This window comes from Helianthus annuus, chromosome 9, assembly GCF_002127325.2.
Source record: "Helianthus annuus cultivar XRQ/B chromosome 9, HanXRQr2.0-SUNRISE, whole genome shotgun sequence".
NCBI lineage: Eukaryota > Viridiplantae > Streptophyta > Magnoliopsida > Asterales > Asteraceae > Helianthus > Helianthus annuus.
Window position 1 is genome coordinate 150,618,058 of NC_035441.2, and position 14,110 is coordinate 150,632,167.

Genomic DNA, 14,110 nt, shown 5'->3' on the forward strand with positions numbered 1-14,110 from the left:
GTCCCGTTCGATCGGCCGGCTGGCTCGATCGGCTGGTTCTTTCAAGTGGATTGTTTCTTCCTTTGATGTGAAGGATGTGTTTGTGTATGATGGTTTGTATTACCTTTCAAGTTGGCCGATCGAACAGTCCGTTCGATCGGTTGGTCCAACCGATTGGTTAGCATTGCACACTTGGCAAATTGTCACTCGATCGGGTGGCATGCTCGATCGGGTGACATCCAAATGTTTCGAAGAGGTTAAGTGTTGAAGTATAGTATCTCATGATTCGAGCAGTAATGTTCAATCGAGTGGCGTAGTCGATCGAACAGTACCTCGTCAATACTACACTTTTGTGAGTTGGTGGGTCTAAGTGCTAGTCGATCGGTTAGCCCGGTCGATCTGCTGGTGTTGCTCGATCGGTTGGGCTGTCCGATCGGACAGCCTAACCGTTCGGCCAGCATTCTGACCTGGTTAGCCTATCTCTTAACACTTGGTTATTCCCGTTACTTGGTGTGATTTGGAGATAGTTTGACTACGAGTTGAACCACAAAACTGAAGTCCCCCACATAGCCCACTGACTCGAGCAGGAATCACCCAAACTCGGTCAGAGACGGTTTGGAACCTAAGTTTAACGTTTAACCCGAAATCGGTATATCTCTCGGTAGAACCCGAATCTTGAACCATGTGTTTGCTTAGATTGATTTATAAATCGGTTCAAGTCTCGTTTTCACCGTTTTGAGTGTAAAAGAGTTGAAAGATAGATGAAAACCCGTCTTTCAATCTTTTTCCACCGTGAAATGTTAAGATCTTTGGTAGATTTCAGGTTGTTCATGTGGAAATCGGTTAGATCTAAGTTATTCATGGTGGAATGATGCCAAACTTAGTGTTCTTGAAGAACACCATGATGACATCACCCAAGAACACCTAGATCTTGGTGATTTCACGGTTGGAATTCAGATTTTGAAAGATAGAAAGATGGAGAATCGATTAATGAACAAGATTGTACAAAGATTGGAGTGAAACACTTACAGGTTTGAGAGAAATCTGAGAAATGGCGAGAATAGAAGGCTGGTCGGTCAGAGCTTTTCCAAAAGTGGAAAGCTTGACAAGGACAGCCCTATTTATAGGCTTCCAAAAGTGGAAAGGGTTGGCTGATCGAACAGCATCCCTGATCGAGCGGCTGCCCGATCGAACAGCCTGTTCGATCGGCTAGCCTGTTCGATCAGGTTGCCCTGTTCGATCGGCTTGCCTGGTTTTGAGTGTTTCGCGACGATTTTTGATATTTCGAGTTCGATAGTTGAGGAGTAGAGTAGGATAGAGTTTCTATTCAAATTACTTTCAGTCCCAACTACTATATCTAACATACAAGTATCCTTACAACCTATTTTCAAAGTCGGTTTCGATTGAGTTTGATTATCCTTCGATTCTTGATTGATTTGATTGATTCACCACACCTTTTAACATAAAAGTAACATGCACAAGTAACACGTAAGGCACACACACACGTATAAAAGCATTAAAATTATCCACACTTGAGTTCGATGATTGATTTGATTAGCTTGATTATTGATTGACTAGCTTTATTGCATTGTTACTTCCTATCATTCACAGTCGGTCGTTGATTCACAGTTCGATTATCGGCCGATTAGTTTGATTATACAACACTTACTCCAAATAATATGAAAAATCAAAATGAAACTAAAATGAAATTAATCTTTATTGATCTTTAATTCCAATAACAGTCAACTCTTGACTTTGACTTTGACTTTTGGGAAAACACGGGGTGTTACAATGGGTGATGATGGTGTTGAAGCTATTTTCTCCTTCTTTTGTGGTGGTTTTTTTGGAGAAGGTTTGGATTTAGGTTGAGCAGAGGATACAATTTCTGTTGGATTAGCTTTTGAATCTGGTGGCAACTTTCTCAGTGAATCTTTCTCCCCCTTTTTGGCATCATCATCATCATCATCATCATCATCATCTTTCTCAAAGATTGATGTAGGGGTGGAGCCACTAAGTTTCAACAGATGTTCCTTAATGTCTGCTTGTGTGTCTTTATACCTGGCATCAACCAAATTTCTGATAAATTCCAAACTAAAATTGCGGTTACTTTCAGCCGAATTCCTCTGAGCTTGAAGGATGGGTTACATAGAATTCCAAAGCTCATTGGCAATTTCCTGTGTGGTAGGTTGAGTTTTAAAAAGCTTTATCATCTGCTTAATCAATTCTTTCATTTCAGCAACATATGTTTCAATGGTAGACACTCTAAGCGTCAAATCCTTATAACTTAATTAATCACCTACTTTAATAGGACCATCTGAATTCCCACCTGTAGTGGTTTTATTTGTTTTGATAATAGGAGAAGTCTCCATATCATCAGAAACAGATGCACGTTTTTCTTAGTTCTAGGGACTTCCCACTGAAGCAGAGATTACAGTTGTAACCTCATCAGTGGTTGCCTTCAAGGGAGTCTTAATGATGTAACCATTGTCCAACTGATCACCAATGGGTTCAACAGTTGTAGTGGCTGCTCCACTTGAATTACCACCAAGAGTTTCGTAATACTCAACGGGGATAACCTCCTCAACTGTTTGAAGGATAGCAGATTGAATTGGTTCAGACACAGTCATTTGTTGCGCTCTACTCTCAGTAATGTGTGCATTAGAGGAACTATTTTCTTTCTGAAATTCAATTACTTCAAACAGAGGTAATATTGTTGATGGAACTTGATAAGAGGGTTGTGGTGTAGAAAGCGTGATTACTCTGGGAGATGGACTTTTAAACATACTTTCATATGAAAGGTCTATTTCATGTTGTGGTGTACCTGTGCTTACAACATGATCCTTTTGTGGGGATACATGATGAGATTGGATGGGTTGAGATCTTTCCAACAACTGTGAGGAAGTAGCAGTAGTGGTTTCAAGTGACATTTGTGTTGTCACTGTATTAACCTCTGGGATCTCATCTTGCAGAGGAACCCTTTTATTTTGTTTGGTTTTAGTGGGCTTTTTGGATGTGACAGGTTTCTTTTTGCGTTTTCCTGGTGTGTGTTTCACAACACCGGTTGTGATGTCATGATCACCAGGAGCAGTTGGCTCAACAACAGAAGTTTGAGCAACAGATGCGGACGCATCTAAAAAAGGCTCATCCCCCTTTGTTTCTGTTCTTGAAACTTTTGACTCTTTATCCATAAGTCTAGTAAAAGTTTTACTTGTAAGACTATTTATTTGAAAAGCTACACCTTGTTCAAAATCTGTTTGTGACACTTGTTTTCATAGGTAGTAGCTTAGAAGTCTTGGCTACAACAGAAAAGCATTACTACAAACACCTTTTTTCAATTTTTTTCACATTTTTCACATTATTCAACAAATCAGAAAACAGTGCTTGTGATAAACTGTAATCAGATTTTGTTAAAATAGCATAACCCAAATACTGAATGTTTAAAGGTATCTCATTAAATGCGGTGGTCTTGGCTGAGAGACGAGTTAAAAGAGTATGAAACAAAAATTTCATTGGCGGAGGAAAGTTTGGTTTGTACATAGTAACTTCCTTTAATTGTGCATCATACCCTCTTTAAATGAACTCTGTATGAAGTTCAGGCTTTTCAAAGTTGGTCTTACCTCCCAAGTCGTCCAATGCAAATGTAGTGGAAATTGTAAAGGGAGAAATTCGTACCACACTGTTCCCGACCTTAGATGTGATGGCAACTGGATTATTATCTTCAGACTCTATTTCAGCATTAAACCAAAATTGTCGGAGTGTTTCTGTATGAATCGGAGCATCAGCAGTAAGGATTGATTTGTATTTTGATGACGTTAAAACGTCAATTATTGAGTGAAAGCTGGTATTTTTGCTGGTTTTCTCGAAGACGGGGAGGTAGTTGTGAGGGTTTTTGATGTTCAAAGACATGATCGGAGAAGAAGGTGATTTAGGGATGAAACAGGGTTTAAGTTGGAGGGTTTTTAATATGTTGGAAACTGTTTTTTGAGAATTTTGAATTCGAGACGGAAGTGGTAGAAGCTCGATTTAGGATGAAACAGCTTTTATATAGAGAGAAAAAGCGAAGGCTGACGTGGCAGTAGTTACAAATATCTGATGGTTAAGATCTGTCGACGTCAGAACCTCTCTTGCAACAACCGATGACAGTTGTTTGGAAACCTCTGTTGGTCAACTACAGAAGTTGGAAACAATGTGAGTCAAATAGTCGTTAGATAAACAGAAGTTATGAGAACAGATGATAACTTTCAGCAGTTGTTTTATTTTTAGCTAACCTCTGTCCAACTCAGAACCTCTCCTATGATAATGGATGACAGTCAGCAGTATAGTAAATCAACAGTCATTAGGATAAACAGAAATTATGACAACAGACGGTACCTTTTAGCAGTGGATGTATTTTTAGGCAAGCGGAAGTTTCAAAAACAGTTGTTTTCAACAGCTGTAACTCAACAGTCGTAAGTCTAACATATGCTATTAGCCGCACCAATGTTAATATCAAAACCTCTGTTGAGCATTTTAAGATTGAATATCATCTGTTGTTCGTTAACATTTGTTGGCCCATAGCAGACTTTTTGTAAGACCCTAACACATATTTGACAAAAGTCGCAGCGGAAATTCGTACCATAAAATTTCTTTTCATTATAAGTCTCTTTACATACTTGAAAGTTTGTTTTGAATTAGCTCTTTTACAAAATAAAAGCATCACTTGTATTTACCAAACTACATACTCCCGTATTCCCGTACAATCTATCTTGTGACTCGGTCTTCGATCGCTAATCCTCGTGATGATAATCCGTGATTGGTATAACCTACACTCACCACATACATTCATAACATTAGTGCACATTATGTATAAACCAGATTCACTTATGTAAACTTCTCATTCCGTTATCTTTCTAACTTTAAGCATTTCATCTGTGTATCCATTCCCCGGTGAGGCTTCAATCATGTACCTGCATTGCGTTTCATTCTCAAGGCGCACCATTAATAACGTTAATACTCCACGTATCTAAATCATGCATGCATCCCTTCATGCACACATACATACACATCTACATACGTACATACCTTCCTATATCTTCATGTACATACATACACTCAGACGCACCTTCATACATACATATATATACACATCTACAGATGTACCTAACCGTATATACACGTACAAGTTCTCGCATACCTCTTACATAACCATACATTACATACGTGGGTCTTAGACTTAGATTTATAACCCATAATCATCAAAGGAGCGATCAAAATCATGTTTGGGAGGCCCACTGTAGTCCACGGTTAACCTACCGAAGCCCACGACCCATAAATCAACTTAGATAACAAGATTTCAGCTTTTGGGGCTTGGGGAGGGCGTCGGCGACGGCCGTAGGGGCGTCAGCGACGGCCCTTGCATTTGCCCGTAACCAAAAACCTCCGTAGGCAGTCAATTAACGCGTTTGGCAAAAACTGGTTTTGTTGAGCCCGTCGGCGACGCCCCTAATGCCGGCGGCGACGGCCTTTAGAAATGGCCTTTTTCTGCAGGTTTGTTTCGTCGTCCGAACGCACTAAAACGCGCATAACTTTTGAACCGTTTACCCGTTTAACCTCCCGTTTCTTCCTACATGCTCGTAATTTGACATTCTATCATGTGAACTTGAAATCCCATATCCGGATTAAGTAAATTCTTAACTTACGCGCTATCGGCTTATTATTCATTTGGGATTTACGCGTTTTAACCAAAAACTTACATGAACCTTATGACCATAATACTTTTACACTATCCGGAGTGTCGCACTTGGGATTTACGCACCCGATACCCGATATTCATTAAATTCATTCATTATTACATAATTCAACAGTAAATAGTACAATTTCCATCTATGAAATTGTTTATTCATTTACTCATAATTTCCTACCGAACCTCTTGCCCATTAACCCGTATCACCGCTACTTGGTTAGCATTGTAACACCCAACTAAACATAACGAGATTAGTGTTTCAAAGACTTGTATTTAATACAAAAATTTACTAGTTTACAAAAACTTTCATGCTTTTAAGACCATACATAATCATAATATTCAAGTTATACTCCAACTAATTTAAACATACAAAACATGACTTCAAGTGTTTACATATTATTTAAAACAAAATAGATCAAGTGCGGAAGCTTTGTTTAGTGCGTTCGGTTCTTGATAACTACTTGATCACCATCCGGGTTAGATCCATCATCACCTAAGGTCAAAACCAAATTAAATGTTAGTTTTGACAATGTTAAAAAGGGTATAAACAAGTTTCATGAGTCAAAATGAACAAAAATTAACAATTTTCGGAATCAGGGGGCTAGACGCCCCACCTAGCCCCCTTTTTCACAGCAAGTTCCTTTATTTTGTTGCTGCACATGCCCGGCTAAAACTTTTATCAAAACCAAACTTAAAATCATCATAACTTATGATCCGTAAGTCCGATTTAACCGATTCTTTTTCCTACGCGACCGTAATTTAATTACGGACACGTTTATCAACACAATTCACGTAAATTTCCAGTTAAGAACAATAGGCTTATAATTCGATTCCTTGTTTATTCGACCCGTTTGTCTACAAGTTCAACAACATGTTTTGTTATCGTCTCATGTTTTTAGGTCATTTCACCTATTCCCGTATTTGCCAATTATGGCGATTCGCTTCCCACTCGTGGGTTGCTTATGCCGTAACCATCATGCTTATTTCAAGGATTAAACATGCTTTCTTAAATCGTTTGACAAGTAAATATTTCGAGCTTTAATCCCTCTTCAAGGGTTCATGTTTTTACATCTAGTTAGTGTGTCCGCTTCACGGCTTACGCTTTGTTTATGACCAATCAACGAGTGATGGTCATTGACTTCGACATTTACTACTCAACTTGTTTTGACCCGTTTGGATGCCGAATGGGTGTCACCATTACAAGACACATCCAAACTCTATTTCTAGCACATGTTTTGACCCGTTTTACTTGTCTATGGCACTTTGTCACTCCTGTGACTTAACGGGTTTTCCTTGTTTACCAAATTTCAATATAACAAGGTAAGACTAACAATTAAACATAATGTAGCGAAACTATAAGTCACGTACTTGCATAATTCATCAACAACATATTTATTTAACTATTTTGACCCGTTTGGTTGTCGAGTGAGTTACATCACTTCATTGACATACCAAATGAAATCATTTTCGCTATACCAATATTAAACATCTCTACGACTAGATTTATCCACATAAGTGTAACGAGACGACAAGTCACGTACCTTCAAAGTGTTCCTTTCAAGCGCGTGTCCGCTTGAAGACTCGGCTCCTTTTCCTATAAAGTTCAATCAACACTTCGTTTAGAACTCCATTCATGTCTTATAACGCATAATTCATCTTATCATTTAAATATGCGTTTAGTTCGAAATCACCATATCTAGTTTTCTTGTAGGCATTTCAACAAACACCTAAAGGGCATAATTTTACATGATTTATTAACAAGTTTATAACTTGTCATATAGCCCAAGTTTTCATCAATTAAACTCTCTAACATAAATATTAGCCTCTATAATTCTGAAATAACCTCACATATGTCAAATTACACTAGAACAACCCAAATTTCCTAGTGTTTATAAAGTTCTACATAACCCACTAATCACCTACAATGGTGTCCATGGATTTTTTCTAGAATTAAGCATGATTTCAACATGTACTTGTCTAGGGTTTACTCCTAGACACTACAATGTTCCTATTTCATCTTTATAACACACATGCATCATCAGATTTCAACTTTCACAAGTTCATCTAAAATTTAAGATGGAACCAAATAGTAAAATTTTGCATACCTCATGATCCCTTCACTGAGGTGATCACTAATCTATGCTTGGATCTCGATTTGGGCTTGATTTGCCCCTTCAATTTGGTGAATTTTTGTGTTTTAGGGTTGAAGCTTGAGACCTCCTCCTTGGTCTGATTAAAATCGCAGGACACACCACGTATGTGTGTGTTTTATGTTTAATATTTGATTTAATTGAAACTTTAATTCATTTGCCCATCTCTAGTCCCTCCACTTTACATAAGTTTTTATAAAGGGTATTTTAACCATGTTTGTTCTATCATTTCAAGCTTTTTAACTAACTAGGTTATTTATTCCTAGTTATTTTATCTTGACTATTACCGTTATTTAATTTATAATATAGAATCTATATTTTTTTTGGGGCGTTACAAGCATGCTTACATACAATTTTACCCATTACCCGGTTATCACACCGAAGTTGTTACTTATGCAACCTTTCTGGTATGCAATAAAACCTCATCTTGACCCATTTGATTTACTTAGCAAAATTCATCGATTTCATACAACTCATTCCTATTTGACCTCAATTATCATAATTAATTAAGTCGCACATAACTTTACATAAACAACTAAAAAGTGATTACGGAAATCACTTACCTCATGCATCCGTGTTCATATCCGTTTCCTCGCCACTTCTTGACCCGTTAGCCTTTCGTGTTTGAGTCCCTCTCGACATGATTCCTATACTTTCATGTCACCATATCACATTCACATTAGCATACACAATTGTACATGTTAACAATCATATCAATCGCATATTTCACATTTGATTTTCTTTAGTCACAACTAACAAGCATATGACATATAATCGAATTCATATCCTTTCAAACTCATGAAATTCATCATGTAATCACAAATAACGCATATTAACATAACATGTACCATACAACTTCCTATAATCCTACCTTTTCGACAACAAACCAAATCATGCTTCTTATGCGTAGTTGACCTTCAAAAGTCAACAATTCATCATACAAACTTTTGGCTTATCCTCATGTATCCGTATCATCATTTATGCTATATCAATGACACTATATACATTTCTTACTCACAATGCAAATATGCTTACAACCACATGATCACCTAGTGATATTAAACACAACGTACAAGTCCTTAATGCATTGTCTTGACCAAGACATACATTCAACCGGAATTCTTGTATAAGTTCCATCTAAAGCACCTTCTTCACGTTAGTATACTACTAATTACATCATTACCTAATCTCAATCATATATATCAAGCTATTTTATACAATCTCACATCTTAACTTCACTTAGACATTTCATCATACACTTGGTGTGCATACACCATTTAGTGCATATTGTACAACTAATTAAAGCGCATTCTTCCTAGTTCATCCATGCATTAACATAATCTTTCACAGATCATTATCATAACCAAGCATCATATTTTTATATCAAATTATCCATCTAACTACTTTCTATAACACTACTCTAACATCAACATTACATAGTTCATCATAAATCTTCACTAAACTTCATCTTCTTACAATTTCTAAGTGGGTTTTATCCCAACTCATCGATACAATCAAAATTGCACCTAACACAACTTCTATATGATGATTCTAACACATACCCAAACTCAATTTCATACAAATTCGCGATTTACATCAAAACCCACTTCGTGAAAGATCACCAATCTAACTTTTAAGACATCCCTTATGATTCCCTTGTGATGGTGATTATTAATCCATGTTCGGTTGTGAATTTGGGACTCGATTCACCCTTCAATTTGGTGATTTAATTGAGTTAGGGTTTTGAGCTCTAAAGGAGCTCCTGGCTCCTTCTCGAACACGCACCAGATGTGTGTGTTTGTGTGTGTGTTTGGTTTGTTAATTAAAACATAACTTTCTCATTGTTCATCTTTGGTCCCTCTAGTTTGTTCCCTTGTTTGTTTAGCTAAACATTTGACTAGGTATAATAACTTAGTTATTACACTCCATTTTATTAAACATGGGGTCACACTAGTAAATTTAGTAATTCGAGTTTTGGGGCGTTACAAGTCTACCCTCCTTAAAAGAGGTTTCGTCCCCGAAACCTTGCTCATTCTTACTCTTACCTTTTCTTTGTACCCATTCAGAGTGTGTAATACAATATGAATACATTCAAGATCTTGGCTAAAATTTTACTCATAACTAAATGTAATTGTACGCATTGTACCTACTTACTTGAATTAAGTAAACTTTACCTTCACAAACACATGAAAGGTCGGAAACGTATCCAGAGCTCTTATTAGTGTCATTTTCTCTTTTTATGATTTATTTTATTCTATTATTATATCATATACATTATTTCATTCTGTTCACCATGAGCAAACCCTAACATCCCGTTACTAACGTCCCTTCCACTTACATTTCATATTCATAGAAAGGTCGACGTATCATTATACGCATACCATAAACATTCGATATACCAATTCTTACTTATAATCGCAAGCTAAACGTTTTACTAACCTCGTTTCGATTGCATAATCCAACTGCCTGCGACCCGAATCGACCCAATTCATTGTGAGTCATGCGATACCTGAGTTGATTGTATTTGTTCCTTTGTTAAGCTTCCACTTAAATGTGTTCTTTCAACAATGTCTTCTTCAAATGAACATGGCCAACAAGCCTAGCATCAAGTTAGTATTTCCAACGATACTTACTGCCTTGTATAATCTATCAGAATTTCCATAGTTACCTTCAACTTTGTTCAGACATAATGTTTATTGCATCTCCTTATTTATATATTAATTCTTTCTCGATTTCTTTTTCAAAACGTTAGTACGTCCAACCTGTTTAACCAGGTCAATACATGACCATTACCTAACATGTCTCTTCCGTTGGTTGACCTACTCATGACGGGTCAATGCATAACCATTCTTTCTCAGATCTTTAACTTATTTGTCAACTTTTGCAGTTTGACTCTTTAAAGTCAACCCGGTACTTCTTACTTATCATAGACGTATTAGAGTATACGTTCATAATTTTTTTTCCTTTCCATTCTTGCGTACTTGCAAAGACTTCATTTCCTCATTTTATTATTAATTTGCAAGATTTTTACCCGTTTCCGCCCCTACTTAAATCATTTGTCTAAGTCGTAGACGTCATTCATCCCGACTCCCAAGAGCCAATTAATGATATGTCTAGCACATAACTTGTTTTAGAGCTTATTTCTTTCGCCTAAAGTTTCTTGCTACTGCATTAGCTTTTATCAGTTTTATCTACTTGACAAGTCAACTACCTCATGCTATCTTGCTATTACTTGCTTAAATATCTATCAATTTACTTTGGTTGGCCTTTCAAAATTCCAATCGTAAATACTTTCTGGCCTACACTTACCCAGTTCTGTCACATCCCTTCCTAGCCGAGCTATAAGCTCTCATAAGAAAAACATAACTTGGTTAATATTTGCCTTAATAATAATTTTTTTACCTCTTCGGTCCGCATTTACTTACGAATTCGGGCTTTTCATTCCATCTTCCATTCCTTTCCATGTTTTGAATCCATCTCGCGTATTCAAACATATCATTCGTACGTACCATTACTTCTTATGTTTGAATCCGTCTCGCGGGTTCAAACATATCATTCATACATACCATTACTTCTTATGTTTGAATCCGTCTCGCGGGTTCAAACATATCATTCGTACATACCATTACTTCTATGTTTGAATCCGTCTCGCGGGTTCAAACATATCATTTACATCTTCCATTCACATCTTTCATTCATTACATGTGTTGAATCCGTCTAACAGATTCAAATATATCATTTTCTACATTTCATTCCTTGAATCCGTCTTGCGGATTCAAACATTCCATTCATGCCTTTCATGCTTCGAATCCGCTTCGCGGATTCTAACATATCATTCATACTTTCATTCCTGAAAGTCTTACATTTCTCTTTACCCTCACGTCCACCTACTACCTAATTCTAACGGACATACCTGTAACAATTATCACGGTCTCACGAACGTCATACGTTTCTTGTGTACTGGCCAGGTACGCAATCCACATACGAGTTTCGTGTCTTCGTGTAATCGCCACCTTATGTCCGAAGAAATAAGTTTCGGCACGTGTAATATTTTCAGAACTTCATTGGCACGTCATTATTATATTTCATTTAAAATTTTCCTTCACTTGCTTAATTATACCACTTCATACGCCCACACGTTAAGTTTACGTACCTGGGGTCAATTTGTCTTATCACTTGCCTTAATGCCGGTTCTAGACCGCATTCACGGATCGTCCTCTCCAAGCAGTCATGCTTACCTTACACATAATATAACCGTTAGTTTCTTCATATGAATGCATACATACACGTTTTCATTCCATTTCTACCTTCAGATCTTGACCGAGTCATGGATTGTACGGGTTCCTTATCACAAGAGCACACAGGTTTGAGTTCAAGTACCTATACTCTCGTACTTAATTCTCTCAAACCAGGGCTCTGATACCAACTTGTAAGACCCTAACACGTATTTAACAAAAGTCGCAACGGAAATTCGTACCATAAAATTTCTCTTCATTATAAGTCTCTTTACATACTTGAAAGTTTGTTTTGAATTAACTCTTTTACAAAATAAAAGCATCACTTGTATTTACCAAACTACATACTCCCGCATTCCCGTACAATCTATCTTGTGACTCGGTCTTCGATCGCTAATTCTCGTGATGATAATCCGTGATTGGTATAACCTGCACTCACCACATACATTCATAACATTAGTGCACATTATGTATAAACCAGATTCACTTATGTAAACTTCCCATTCCGTTATCTTTCTAACTTTAAGCATTTCATCTGTGCATCCATTCCCCGGTGAGGCTTCAATCATGTACCTGCATTGCGTTTCATTCTCAAGGCGCACCATTAATAACGTTAATACTCCACGTATCTAAATCATGCATACATCCCTTCATGCACACATACATACACATCTACATACGTACATACCTTCCTATATCTTCATATACATACATACACTCAGACGCACCTTCATACATACATATATATACACATCTACAGATGTACCTAACCGTATATACACGTACAAGTTCTCGCATACCTCTTACATAACCATACATTAATTATGTGGGTCTTAGACTTAGATTTATGATCCATAATCATCAAAGGAACGATCAAAATCATGTTTGGGAGGCCCGCCGTAGTCCACGGTTAACCTACCGAAGCCCACGACCCATAAATCAACTTAGATAACAAGATTTCAGCTTTTGGGGCTTGGGGAGGGCGTCGGCGACGGCCATAGGGGCGTCGGCGACGGCCCTTGCATTTGCCCGTAACCAAAAACCTCCGTAGGCAGTCAATTAACGCGTTTGGAAAAAACTAGTTTTGTGGAGCCCGTCGGCGACGCCCCTAAGGCCGTCGGCGACGGCCTCTAGAAATGGCCTTTTTCTGCAGGTTTGTTTCGTCGTCCGAACGCACTAAAACGCGCATAACTTTTGAACTGTTTACCCGTTTAACCTCCCGTTTCTTCCTACATGCTCGTAATTTGACATTCTATCATGTGAACTTGAAATCCCATATCCGGATTAAGTAAATTCTTAACTTACGCGCTATCGGCTTATTATTCATTTACGGTTTATTCGACCCGTTCATGTTTTTATCAAATAACTCATTCCTTTTAACCAAAAACTTACATGAACCTTATGACCATAATACTTTTACACTATCCGGAGTGTCGCACTTGGGATTTACGCACCCGATACCCGGTATTCATTAAATTCATTCATTATTACGTAATTGAACATTAAATAGTACAATTTCCATCTATGAAATTGTTTATTCATTTACTCATAATTTCCTACCGAACCTCTTGCCCATTAACCTGCGTCACCGCTACTTGGTTAGCATGCTTACATACAATTTTACCCATTACCCGGTTATCACACCGAAGTCGTTACTTATGCAACCTTTCCGGTATGCAATAAAACCTCATATTGACCCATTTGATTTACTTAGCAAAATTCATCGATTTCACACAACTCATTCCTATTTGACCTCAATTGTCATAATTAATTAAGCCGCACATAACTTTACATAAACAACTAAGAAGTGATTACGGAAATCACTTACCTCATGCATCCGTGTTCATATCCGTTTCCTCGCCACTTCTTGACCCGTTAGCCTTTCATGTTTGAGTCCCTCTCGACATGATTCCTATACTTTCATGTCACCAAATTACATTCACATTAGCATACACAATTGTACATGTTAACGATCATATCAATCGCATATTTCACATTTGACTTTCTTTAGTCACAACTAACAA

The 14,110-nt window shown here is 37.4% G+C and overlaps 1 long non-coding RNA gene across 1 annotated transcript; it reads right to left on the reverse strand.

The window, feature by feature from the left end:
- Window positions 1-5,947: 5,947 nt before the first annotated feature.
- On the reverse strand, window positions 5,948-7,960 carry LOC110905352. The gene is made up of 3 exons (XR_002573048.2): window positions 7,807-7,960; window positions 7,243-7,295; window positions 5,948-6,194 (listed from the first exon to the last, which is right to left on the reverse strand). It is a non-coding gene; the product is annotated as an uncharacterized LOC110905352 (long non-coding RNA).
- Between the last annotated feature and the right edge of the window lie 6,150 nt (window positions 7,961-14,110).